We start from the raw sequence: 12,784 nt of genomic DNA, 5'->3' as shown, positions 1-12,784 counted from the left end.
TTTCAGTAGAAATTCCAAGTATTATTTTTGACTACTTCTTACTACTGAATGTCCTGTTGGTGAAACTGAGGGTCTTTCGCTCAGAAGGAATGAATCAAGAAGAAGATTAAATGGAGCCCCTAGGGTTGTGCGGTGTCTAGCAGCCATGGGCTGCTGAGCGGCTGTAAAGGGCCCCAGTGCTCCACCCTTCCGGGTGGGATGTCACCGAGACCCTCCAGTGGAGCCTCCTGCTGCTGTTGCTCTGCCATTTCCTGGTGATGTGGCACCTCAGTCTGCCTCACCACCACGTGACAATGTGTGAACTGGATGTACTTCTAGGAGTCCATTTACAGACAAGACTTCCACTTCACACTTGGAGAGCATTCAAACGACTCTCATCAAAACCCATTTCTTGTCATCCTAGTGATTCTGCACCCCTCAGATGAGAGGGTCAGACAGGCCATTAGAGTCATTTGGGGTGAAAAGAAGTCTTGGTGGGGATATGAGGTTCTTACATTTTTCTTACTGGGCCAACAGGCTGAAAGTGAAGACAAAGTGTTAGCATTATCTTTAAAGGATAAACACCTCCGTTATGGCAATATAATACAAGAGTTTTTATGGTTATATACAATAACCTGGGGCTTTCCATGTGGCTCAGTGGTAAAGAATCTACCTGCCAAGCAGGAGATGTGGGTTCAATCCCTGCATCAGGAAGATCCCCTGGAGAAGGAAATGGCAGGCTACAGTTCAAGGGGTAGCAGAGTCAGACACAACTTAGCAACTCAACGACAACAATAACCTGATCTTGAAGATGATTATGGCATTTAGGTGGATAACTGAGTCTTGCCCCAATGCTAGGTACATCATGAAGACAGACACTGATGTTTTCATCAATACTGGCAAGTTAGTGTATTATCTTTTAGATTTAAGCCACTCAGAGAAGTTTTTCACAGGTTATCCTCTAATTGATATTTATCCCTATAGAAGATTTTACCAAAAAGCCTACATTTCATACTCGGACTATACCTTCAGTGGTAAAGAATCTGCCTGCCAATGCAGGAGACATAAGATCCCTGGGTCAGAAAGATCCCCTGAAGGAGGGCATGGCAACCCACTCCAGTATTCTTGCCTGGAGAACCCCATGGACAGAGGAGCCTGATGGACTACAGTCTATAGGGTCGCAAAGAGTCAGACACAACTGAAGTGACTTAGCATGTGTACCTTCAAGGTGTTCCCCCCCACATGCAGTGGATTGGGTTATATAACGTTCAGAGATCTGGTGCCGATACAATTTGTAAAATGACAAGACACATAAAATCCATCAAGTGTGAAGATATTTATGTTCAGATCTGTTTGAATTTACTAAAAGTGGACATTCATATTCCAGAAAACACCAATCTTTTCTTTTTATATAGGAATCACTTGGATGTCTGTCAACTCAGATGTATGACTGAAGCCCATGACTTTTCTTCCAAGGAAATTATCACATTTTGGCAGGTATGCTAAGGAACACCACATACCATTATGTATGACATTCTACCCAATGCCTAGAGAAGGAAGGGATACTTTGTGGAAACTGTTGAAATAAGGACCATGAAATCTCCAATGGAAAACTCATGGGCCAGTCACTGTGTTGGACATGGAACAGAAATTCATGAAAAGCCCATAGACTGAAGATGGGAGGGTTGCACTTGACCTATGGTTTATACTGACAACTATCAAGTAGGGCCTTTTAAAGATGATATTCAGAGGAATTAAATATCATAGCTCAGTCAGGAAAGAATCTGCCTGCAATGCAAGAGACCCAAGTTCAATTCCTGGGTCAGGAAGATCCTCTGAAGAAGGAAATGGCAACCCACTCTAGTATTCTTGCTGGAGAAATCCCATGGGCAGAGGAGACTGCCAGGCTACAGTCCATGAGATCACAAGAGATGGACATGATTTAGTGACTAAACCATCACCACCACCAAGAAGGATGCAAAGTTTTTGTTAATAAAACTAATAGGACCAAATAATTTGAGGACATCATTCTACAGACTAGAACTTCTTAAAAGGGTTTCAATGAATTATAAAGCTCATTTGTCTGTAACAATAAAGCAGTGTGGAGTATTATTTATTCACTGAACAATCTAGTCAGTTCAGGATTGTGTATATATCTTACATGGATTACCAGTATTTTTAATATATAGCTCTGTGGAAAAAACTAAAGTTATACCAAAATTTTATCTGTTTTTGGTCATTCACAAGATACTTTAAGATGCTGCAGTATTTCGAGGCTATCAATCTTTATTTAATATTAGTGTTTTGTACTTTCTGGATGTTTGAATGCTATGGTTATTTCATTCAATACTATATAAACAGAACAGTGAAAAATCACTCTTTAAATTTTTTCCAATTACGTCACTGATGAATTTATTATGAATAGCTCTATTAATATGAAGTCATTGGTCACTACTGTGTATCAGTAATCTCTTGGACTTTGATAAATATCTCATTATGGTAAAACAGAGACGAATTAAAGCAAGAAGATCTGAATTACTGTCTTGTTTGTAGAAATATAATCCCCCTGTTTTTAGATGTCACCTCATCTGGCTGATTGTTCCACCTGGAAATCAGGGGTAATACAGAATGCCAGGCAGCCTATTTCCTTTTGGAAAGGACTCTGATGCCAAAAAGAAAGAGAACATGATGGCCAGAAAGAATATCATGAAAGGAATGTCATATTTCAATACTTGAGGGAAAGAGAAGACTAAAGATTCAAGTGACATCATTAACTGGTCCATGTTTTTTCTCATTAACAATCATTCTAAAGAATAAAAAGGAAAAGAGAACAAAAAAGAAAATAATTTGAACTGATAACCAGTATGAATTCGAAAAATAAAAACACTGAAAAGCCTGTTCTGTCCACTGTTTCAACAAAAATGAATTCACTATTCTAAGACTGTTAAACTCATAATTATTGGTAAGCAGTATTTCCTATAATGATCTTGAAATGTAACATTCCTTTGAAGCAAAATAAAAAACCAAGTTAGTAACCAGGAGAAGTCCTCACTACTTCCTCTCCTATTCTGAAGCTGTCTAACATTGACAACATAAACTAATAATCCATCAACTTTAATTTTATTGATTTTCTTACCAGTTAAGAGGGCCCACTTAAATTTTTATTCCTATTTTGGTCTAGGTAAATTTGTAAGTTCCATTTGACAGTAAAATGTCAATTCCCATTTTTTCTTCCTCTTCCTCCAGCCAGCCCTATATGCCAAAAATTATTGGAACAGAAATTTAAGTGACTTCTGTCATCTTTAATTCATAACTTTGTCCAGGTAAGCTTTGTAGAATCACAAAAAATGAAAATAATATTTCTGAGAAATTAGAAATAAAAATTATATCTTTATCAATTATAGTCAATATCCTTTTAGTTATCATTCTTTCAGCTAGTCTGAAATCAAAAGACAAAGAACTGACATTTCCATTGGTTATAACACCATCATTCCCTTTACATTCCCATGTCAAATAACTTGACTTTCTCTTTTTCAATGTGCCTTACATTAATGCCTTAACAGACCTAATAGAAGCAGAAGAGATCCAAGAAGGGATGGCAAGAATAGAACTGTACAAAAAAAGATCTTAATGACCCAGATAACCACAATGGTGTGGTCATTCACCAAGAGCCGGACATTCTGGAGTATAAAGTCAAGAGGCCCTCAGGAAGCACTGCTTCCAATAAAGCTAGTAGAGGTGATGGAATTCCAGCAGAGCTATTTAAAATCCAAAAAGATGATGCTATTAAATGCTGCACTCAATATGTCAGCAAATTTGGAAAACCCAGCAGTGGCCACAGCACTGGAAAAGCTCAGTTTTCATCACAATTCCCAAGAAGGGCAGTACTAAAGAATGTTCAAGCTACCATACAATTGCACTCCTTTCTCATGCGAGTAAGGTTATGCTCAAAATCCTTCAAGCTAGGCTTCATCATCATGTAAATCAAGATTCTCCACATGTTCAAGTTGGGTTTAGAAAAGGCAAAGGAACCAGAGATCAAACTGCCAACATCCACTGGATCATAGTGAAAGCAAAGGAATTCCAGAAAAACATCGACCTCTGTTTCATTGACTACACTAAAGCCTTTGACTGTGTGGATCATAACTGCGGAAAACTCTTAAAGAGATAGGAATACCAGATCACCTTACCTATCTCCTGAGAAACCTGTATACGGGTCAAGAAACAACAGCTAGAACCACACATGTAACAACTAACCGTTCAAAAGTGGGAAAGGGTACAGCAAGATTGTATATTGTCACCCTGCTTATTTAACTTATATTCAGAGTACATCATGTGAACTGCCAGGCTGGATGAATCACAGGCTGGAATCAAGACTGCCAGGAGAAATATCAACAACCTCAGATATGCAGATAATACCACTCTAACGCAGAAAGTGAAGAGGAACTTAAGAGCCTCATGATGAGGGTGAAAGAGGAGGGTGAAAAAGCTGGCTTGAAACTCAACATTCAAAAAACGAAGATCATGGCATCCAGTCCTATCACTTCATGGCAAGCAGATGGGAAAACAGTGACAGATTTTATTCTCTTGGGCTCCAAAATCACTGCAGATGGTAACTGCAACCATGAAATTAAAAGACACTTGCTCCTTGGAAAGAAAACTATGACAAATCCAGACAGCATATTAAAAAGCAGAAACATCACTTTGCTGAGAAAGGTCTGTATAGGTTTTTCCAGTAGTCATTTACAGCTGTGAGACCTGGACCATAAAGAAGGCTGAGAGCCAAAGAATAGTGCTAGAGAAGACTTTTGAGAGTCCCTTGGACTGCAAGGAAATCAAACCAGTCAACCCTAAAGGAAGTCAACCCTGAATATTCATTGGAAGGACTGATGCCAAAGCTAAAGTTCCAATACTTTGGCCAACTGATGCAAAGAGTCAACGCACTGCAAAAGACTCTGAAGCTGGAAAAGACTTAAGACTTAAGGAGAAGTGGGTAGCTGAGAATGAGATGATTCAACAGCATCACTAACTCAATGGACAAGAATCTGAGAAAACTCAATGTGATGGTAGAGGACAGATGAGCCTGGTGTGCTACAGTCCATGTGGTCACAAAGAGTCAGACAAGACTTAGCAACTGAACAATAACAAACAAAATTTATATAACAAAACTTATAAATATATTCACCTTTTAACTTAGCAATTTCACTTTAGAAATTTACCATGAAAAAAATAATAGTAGTATGCTGCTGCTGCTGCTGCTAAGTCGCCTCAGTCGTGTCCGACTCTGTGTGACCCCATAGACGGCAGCCCACCAGGCTCTCCCGTCCCTGGGATTCTCCAGGCAAGAACACTGGAGTGGGTTGCCATTTCCTTCTCCAATGCATGAAAGTGAAAAGTGAAAGTGAATTTGCTCAGTCGTGTCTGACTTAGCATACCAACATATATGGACAAGGTTATGCCCCACATCACTGCTTTCAACTACAAATTAATGGAAAAACCCTAAATGCAAAAAATTTTAAATTGGAGTGTGGTTGGCTAAATTACTGCAACAACACAATTAAGTAATATGTTGTTCTAGAAAGATGAGAAAGATCTTCCAAGATATAATAAAAGAAAACAAAATAAAGGGCAGATTATTTACTGTATACAACTTTTGAGTATGAAATAAGAAATATCCATGAATCAGAATAAAATATTTAACTAAGAAAATAAGACTGGTTACCAACAAGGGGTGTGTAGTGGTTTACTGTGGCTGCTGTAACATATTACCACCAACCTGGTGGCTTACAACAACAGAAATTTATTCTCTCATCATTCTGAAGGTCCGAAGTCTGAAGTCAGTTTCACTGAACTAAAATTAAGGTGTAAATAAGGCCTCACTCCCTTAAGAGGCTCTAGGAAAGAATCTGTTCCTTGTCTCTTACAACATACGGTAGTTGTTAACACTCTGTGACTTGAAGCTCCAACCCAGCTTCTGCCTTTATGATCACACTGCCTTCTCCTTTCCTATATCAAGTCTCTTGTCTGTTTAACTCTTAAGAAGAATACCCATGACTGTATTTAGGGCCCACCCAGAATAATCTATCTCAAGAGTCTTGGTCATATCTGCAAAAATGCTTTTTTCAAATTAACAGATTTCAGAGATTAGCACTTGAATGTCATCCATGGGACCACCTTTCAGCCTATTGGGAGTAAGTGAAAAATGGGGTGGAAGAGATGGGCAAATGACTTTCAAACTATATAGTTCTGACTCCTGTTAGGACAGTAATTCCTATAGTTCTGAACCATATGAATGTTTCAGATACTCAAAAAATAAAGAAAATCAACAAGGATACAGGAGGAATAACCCCTAAGGTGCTATACAGACAGAAAGAACTAGACCTAAAAGTATTTCAAATAGTTACACTGAATATATCCACACTGAAAGATGGGTAGAGCCACTGGGAAGAACTAACTGAAGTAACTTCGGAACATGTTATTCTGCCTATATACTGTCAAGCTGAAAACAAAAAGACCACTAGCTAATTTTTACTACTATTGTGACTGATCAACTTTGAGACTATCTTTTAAGATTACTAGAATTGATTTACTAAGTGAATGTATTGTAAATAATCAAAGTCAGGTCTATCACTGTTAGAAAAAGGCAATTAGAAATGCTGAAAAAGTTATGAATCTTATGGTGCTGGACTAAAATTGAAGGTATCAACTTGAACTATATATGTAGATATACATACACATAAATAGATAAGAACATGTGAGTGTGTGTATCTCCTAACTCTATCAACTGAGGGAACTTGGAAGCAATGACACCCCATTAACAATGAAAAGGACAACTAGCACCCAGAGGTTTTATCTAAATCCTATTCTCTCCCAATAGGAATTGAGACTTCTAGGAAAAACAGCTCATTCCATTTCAAGGGCTGGAACAGTACAAGACATACCAAGAGCATGTTATGCCAGAAACTAGGGAAATGTTCAAAGAAAGATGGAAATATGTCTTAAGGATGCGAAGGGACCAAATCTGGGACAAGCCGAGAATCAAAATAAATGGTATCAATTTGACAGTACTACCCCATGCCCAAGGAAAGAGAAACCCAAGTAAGACGGTAGGTGTTGCAAGAGGCCATCAGAAGGCAGACACACTGAAACCGTACTCACAGAAAACTAGTCAATCTAATCACACTAGGACCACAGCCTTGTCTAACTCAATGAAACTAAGCCATACCTGTGGGGCAACGCAAGATGGGCAGGTCATGGTGGAGAGATCTGACAGACTGTGGTCCACTGGAGAAGGGAATGGCAAACCACTTCAGTATTCTTGCCTTGAGAACCCCATGAACAGTATGAAAAGGCAAAATGATAGGATACTGAAAGAGGAACTCCCCAGGTCAGTAGGTGCCCAATATGCTCCTGGAGATCAGTGGAGAAATAACTCCAGAAAGAATGAAGGGATGGAGCCAAAGCAAAAAGAATACCCAGCTGTGGATGTGACTGGTGATAGAAGCAAGGTCCCATGCTGTAAAGAGCAATATTGCATAGGAACCTGGAATGTCAGGTCCATGAATCAAGGCAAATTGGAAGTAGCCAAACAGAAGATGGCAAGAGTGAATGTAGATATTCTAGGAATCAGCAAACTGAAATGTACTGGAATGGGTGAATTTAACTCAGATGACCATTATATCTACTACTGCGGGCAGGATCCCTCAGAAGAAATGGAGTGGCCATCATGGTCAACAAGAGAGTCCGAAATGCACTACTTGGATGCAATCTCAAAAATGACACAATGATCTCTGTTCGTTTCCAAAGCAAACCATTCAATATCACAGTAATCCAAGTCTATGCCCCAACCAGTAACATTGAAGGAGCTGAAGTTGAACGGTTCTATGAAGACCTACAAGACCTTTTAGAACTAACACCCAAAAGAGATGTCCTTTTCATTATAGGGGACTGGAATGCAAAGTAGGAAGTCAAGAAACACCTGGAGTAACAGGCAAATGTGGCCTTGGAATACGGAATGAAGCAGGGCAAAGACTAATAGAGTTTTGCCAAGAAAATGCACTGGTCATAACAAACACTCTCCTCCAACAACACAAGAGCAGACTCTACACATGGACATCACCAGATGGTCAACACTGAAATCAGATTGATTATATTCTTTGTAGCCAAAGATGGAGAAGCTCTATACGGTCAGCAAAAACAAGACCAGGAGCTGACTGTGGCTCAGACCATGAACTCCTTATTGCCAAATTCAGACTTAAATTGAAGACAGTAGGGAAAACCACTAGACCATTCAGGTATGACCTAAATCAAATCCCTTATGATTATACAGTGGAAGTGAGAAATAGATTTCAGGGCCTAGATCTAATAGATAGAGTGCCTGATGAACTATGGAATGAGGTTAGTGACATTGTACAGGAGACAGGGATCAAGACCATCCCTATGGAAAAGAAATGCAAAAAAGCAAAATGGCTGTCTGGGGAGGCCCTACAAATAGCTGTGAAAAGAAGAGAAGCGAAAAGCAAAGGAGAAAAGGAAAGATATAAGCATCATCTGAATGCAGAGTTCCAAAGAATAGCAAGAAGAGATAAGAAAGCCTTCTTCAGCGATCAATGCAAAGAAATAGAGGAAAACAACAGAATGGGAAAGACTAGGGATCTCTTCAAGAAAATTAGAGATACCAAGGGAACATTTCATGCAAAGATGGGCTTGATAAAGGACAGAAATTGTATGGACCTAACAGAAGCAGAAGATATTAAGAAGAGATGGCAAGAACACACAGAAGAACTGTACAAAAAAGATCTTCATGACCCAGATAATCACGATGGTGTGATCACTCACCTAGAGTGTGAAGTCCTGGAATGTGAAGTCAAGTGGGCCTTAGAAAGCATCACTAGGAACAAAGCTAGTGGAGGTGATGGAATTCCAGTTGAGCTATTCCAAATCCTGAAAGATGATGCTGTGAAAGTGCTGCACTCAATATGCCAGCAAATTTGGAAAACTCAGCAGTGGCCACAGGACTGGAAAAGGTCAGTTTTCATTCCAATCCCAAAGAAAGGCAATGCCAAAGAATGCTCAAACTACCGCACAACTGAACTCATCTCACACGCTAGTAAAGTAATGCTCAAAATTCTCCAAGCCAGGCTTCAGCAATATGTGAACCGTGAACTTCCTGATGTTCAAGCTGGATTTAGAAAAGGCAGAGCAACCAGAGATCAAATTGCCAACATCTGCTGGATCATGGAAAAAGCAAGAGAGTTCCAAAAAACATCTATTTCTGCTTTATTGACTATGTCTTTGACTGTGTGGGTCACAATAAACTGGGGAAAATTCTGAAAGAGATGGGAATACCAGACCACCTGATCTGCCTCTTGAGAAACCTGTATGCAGGTCAGGAAGCAAGTTAGAACTGGACATGGAACAACAGACTGGTTCCAAATAGGAAAAGGAGTACGTCAAGGCTGTATATTGTCACCCTGCTTATTTAACTTATATGCAGAGTACATCATGAGAAACGCTGGACTGGAAGAAGCACAAGCTGGAATCAAGATTGCTGGGAGAAATATCAATAACCTCAGATATGCAGATGACACCACCCTTATGGCAGAAAGTGAAGAGGAACTCAAAAGCCTCTTGATGAAAGTGAAAGAGGAGAGTGAAAAAGTTGGCTTAAAGCTCAACATTCAGAAAACAAAGATAATGGCATCCGGTCCCATCACTTCATGGGAAATAGATGGGGAAACAGTGGAAACAGTGTCAGACTTCATTTTTTGGGGCTCCAAAATCACTGCAGATGGTGACTGCAGCCATGAAATTAAAAGACGCTTACTCCTTGGAAGGAAAGTTATGACCAACCTAGATAGCATATTCAAAAGCAGAGACATTACTTTGCCAACAAAGGTTCGTCTAGTCAAGGCTATGGTTTTTCCTGTGGTCATGTATGGATGTGAGAGTTGGACTGTGAAGAAGGCTGAGCGCCAAAGAATTGATGCTTTTGAACTGTGGTGTTGGAGAAGACTCTTGAGAGTCCCATGGACTGCAAGGAGATCCAACCAGTCCATTCCGAAGTAGATCAGCCCTGGGATTTCTTTGGAAGGAATGATGCTAAAGTTGAAACTCCAGTTCTTTGGCCACCTCATGCGAAGAGCTGACTCATTGGAAAAGACTCTGATGCTGGGAGGGATTGGGGGCAAGAGGAGAAGGGGACGACAGAGGATGAGATGGCATCACTGACTCGATGAACGTGAGTCTCAGTGAAATCTGGGAGTTGGTGATGGACAGGGAGGCCTGGCATGCTGTGATTCATGGGGTCACAAAGAGTCGGACACAACTGAGTGACTGATCTGATCTGATCTGATCTGAAGTAAAATAAGAATCCATGTGTATGTACATGCTAGAATGTCAGCTAATTAAAGGAGAAATTCACCTATTGGCGACCACTATATTAATAATGGGCTTCCCCAGTGGCTCAGACAGTAAAGAATCCATCTGCAATGCAGGAGACCTGGGTTCAATCCCTGGGTCAGGAAGATCCCCTGGAGGAGGGCATGGCAACCCACTACAGTATTCTTGGGCTTCCCTGGTGGCTCCGACGATAAAGAATCCACCTGCAATGTGGAAGACCTGCATTCAATCCCTAGGTTGGGAAGATCCCCTGGAGGAGGGCATGGCAACCCACTCCAGTTTTAGTTTTTGGGCTTCCCTGTAGCTCAGCTGGTAAAGAATCCGCCTGCAATGCAGGAGACCCCAGTTCGATCCCTGAGTAGGGAAGATCCACTGTAGAAGGGAGAGGCTACCCACTCCAGTATTACTGGGCTTCCCTGGTGGCTCAGCTGGTAAAGAATCCACCTGCAATGCAGGAGAAGGACTTCGAGAAGGGCATGGCAACCCACTCCAGTATTTTTGCCTGGAGAATCCCATGGACAGAGGAGCCTACAGTTCACAGGGTCGCAAAGAGTCAGACACAACTGAAGTGACTGAGCATATATTAATAATATTGATTCAATCAAACCTCCTCCTTGAGAAGGAAATGGCAACCCACTCCAGTTTTTTGCCTGAAAAATCCCATGGACAAAGGAGCCTAGTGGGCTACAGTCAAGGGGGTTGCAAAGTGTTGGACACAACTGAGCAACTCAGCAGACACAGCACATAAACTTCCTCAAAGGAATGCAAAAATAGTTAATAAAAGTCTGCTGAGAAACAGAATATTCACATAGTCCTAGTATTTCCTCATAACATACTTATTAATTACAAAGGAAAAACACAGCACTTCTAGAGTGGGGAATAAAAAATAAAACTGGCAGGTGACCAAAACTGGGATCACCAATAATGGGACAAATCAACATCATGTGTCTCCAGATAAAACCACCGGAGAAGGACACAACCATGGCCCTGAAAAAATGTATAATCAGATTCTAAGATGGAACATTAAACAAACCCAAACCAAGAGACATTCTACAAAATAAATGGACTACATTTTTAACAAGTCAGTGTCATAAAAGAAACTTTTCCAAATTAAAGAAAACTAAAGTAACTCATGATTCTGAATTTGATCTTGGACTAGAGAAAAATATTTTTTCTTGTGCTATATTATTTGGTCAGTTGGTAAAACTTAAATTTATAGACAAGGTAAATAAGACATATCAAATATATAGATTAAATGAATAATTATTATTCATTATTCATTTATTATTATTCCTCACTTATTACTCATTTACAGACAGATTGATGTCCTTTGGTTACTTCAGGAGATTGTCTAACATTTCATAAAATAAACACTGAGTTTCAGAGACTCATATTTGTGACTTTCAAATAGTTCAGAAAAAAGAATGATAGAAATAAAAACAAAATGTAAAATATTAAATCTGGCAAACTACACAAAATGTGCAGAATAACTTTTTACTTATAATTTTATTTGCTTGTTTGTAGCTGCACTGGCTGTTTACTCTTTGCACAGGCTTTCCCTAGTTACAGTGAGTGGGGCCACCCTCTAGCTGCACGGTGCGGGCATCTCAGTGTGGTGGCTTCTTTTGTCTCAAAGCACCAGCTCTAGGGCACGGGGGCTTTAGCAGTTGTGCCTCGCGGACTCTAGAGCACAGGCTTCAGCAGTCGTGGCTCACAGGCCTAACTGCTCCATGGCATGCAGGATCCTCCTGGATCAGGGATCAAAACCATGTCTCCTGCACTGGCAAATGGATTCTTTACCACTCAGCCACCAGGGAAGCCCCAGAAGAATTGTTTATACTGTTCTTGCACCATTCATTTTTGTGAGTCTGAAATTATTTAAAAATACAAAAACTTCAAAGGTCACTGACATGGGTAATAATTTTGAAATTGGAAAACAGATATAGGGAACCTGACCCAGGACCAGCTGAAGGATGGAGAAGATTCTGCTAGAGGGTAAGATCCAAAACTGTATAGTATATACATAATTGGAAATAGAACCATGTCTGTCAACGTCTGCCTTCTGTCTAACTCATTCCTATATTCAACTAGTGACTGCAACACAGTGTAGATGCTAAGAAATGTATTAAATGGATGAACCCATATGTACATAACAACCAGCAATAATAATCTGCATACAAAAATGAATCAAGCTATTCAGAAATAAGTCCTAAAGATAAACATGAAGTTTCTAAACATATTTTAGCCACAGAACACTTTTTTCTACTAAAATCCTAAACAGAACCTCAACACAGGGAAAAAAAAAAAAATTAAAGTGCAGTGACTCTAGTTTTGGTGCAAATCTAATGAAGGTTTGGAAACCCTTAACTTCTGTTCTTCCAACACCAAAACCCAACACCAATTC

The 12,784-nt window shown here is 39.9% G+C and overlaps 1 protein-coding gene and 1 pseudogene across 4 annotated transcripts in view; one reads left to right on the top strand and one right to left on the bottom strand.

Moving 5' to 3' along the window:
* Window positions 1-12,784, bottom strand: part of FUT8 (fucosyltransferase 8) — a 329,084-nt gene that overhangs the window by 280,257 nt on the left and 36,043 nt on the right. The gene's annotated exons all lie outside the window — the stretch shown is intronic.
* LOC129622123 (UDP-GalNAc:beta-1,3-N-acetylgalactosaminyltransferase 1-like) overlaps window positions 1-12,784 on the top strand; it is a 47,901-nt pseudogene that overhangs the window by 304 nt on the left and 34,813 nt on the right.

This window comes from Bubalus kerabau, chromosome 10 (assembly GCF_029407905.1).
Source record: "Bubalus kerabau isolate K-KA32 ecotype Philippines breed swamp buffalo chromosome 10, PCC_UOA_SB_1v2, whole genome shotgun sequence".
Classification (NCBI taxonomy): domain Eukaryota; kingdom Metazoa; phylum Chordata; class Mammalia; order Artiodactyla; family Bovidae; genus Bubalus; species Bubalus kerabau.
Note: the sequence above shows the minus strand (reverse complement) of the source record. Positions and strands in the feature narration are given on the sequence as shown.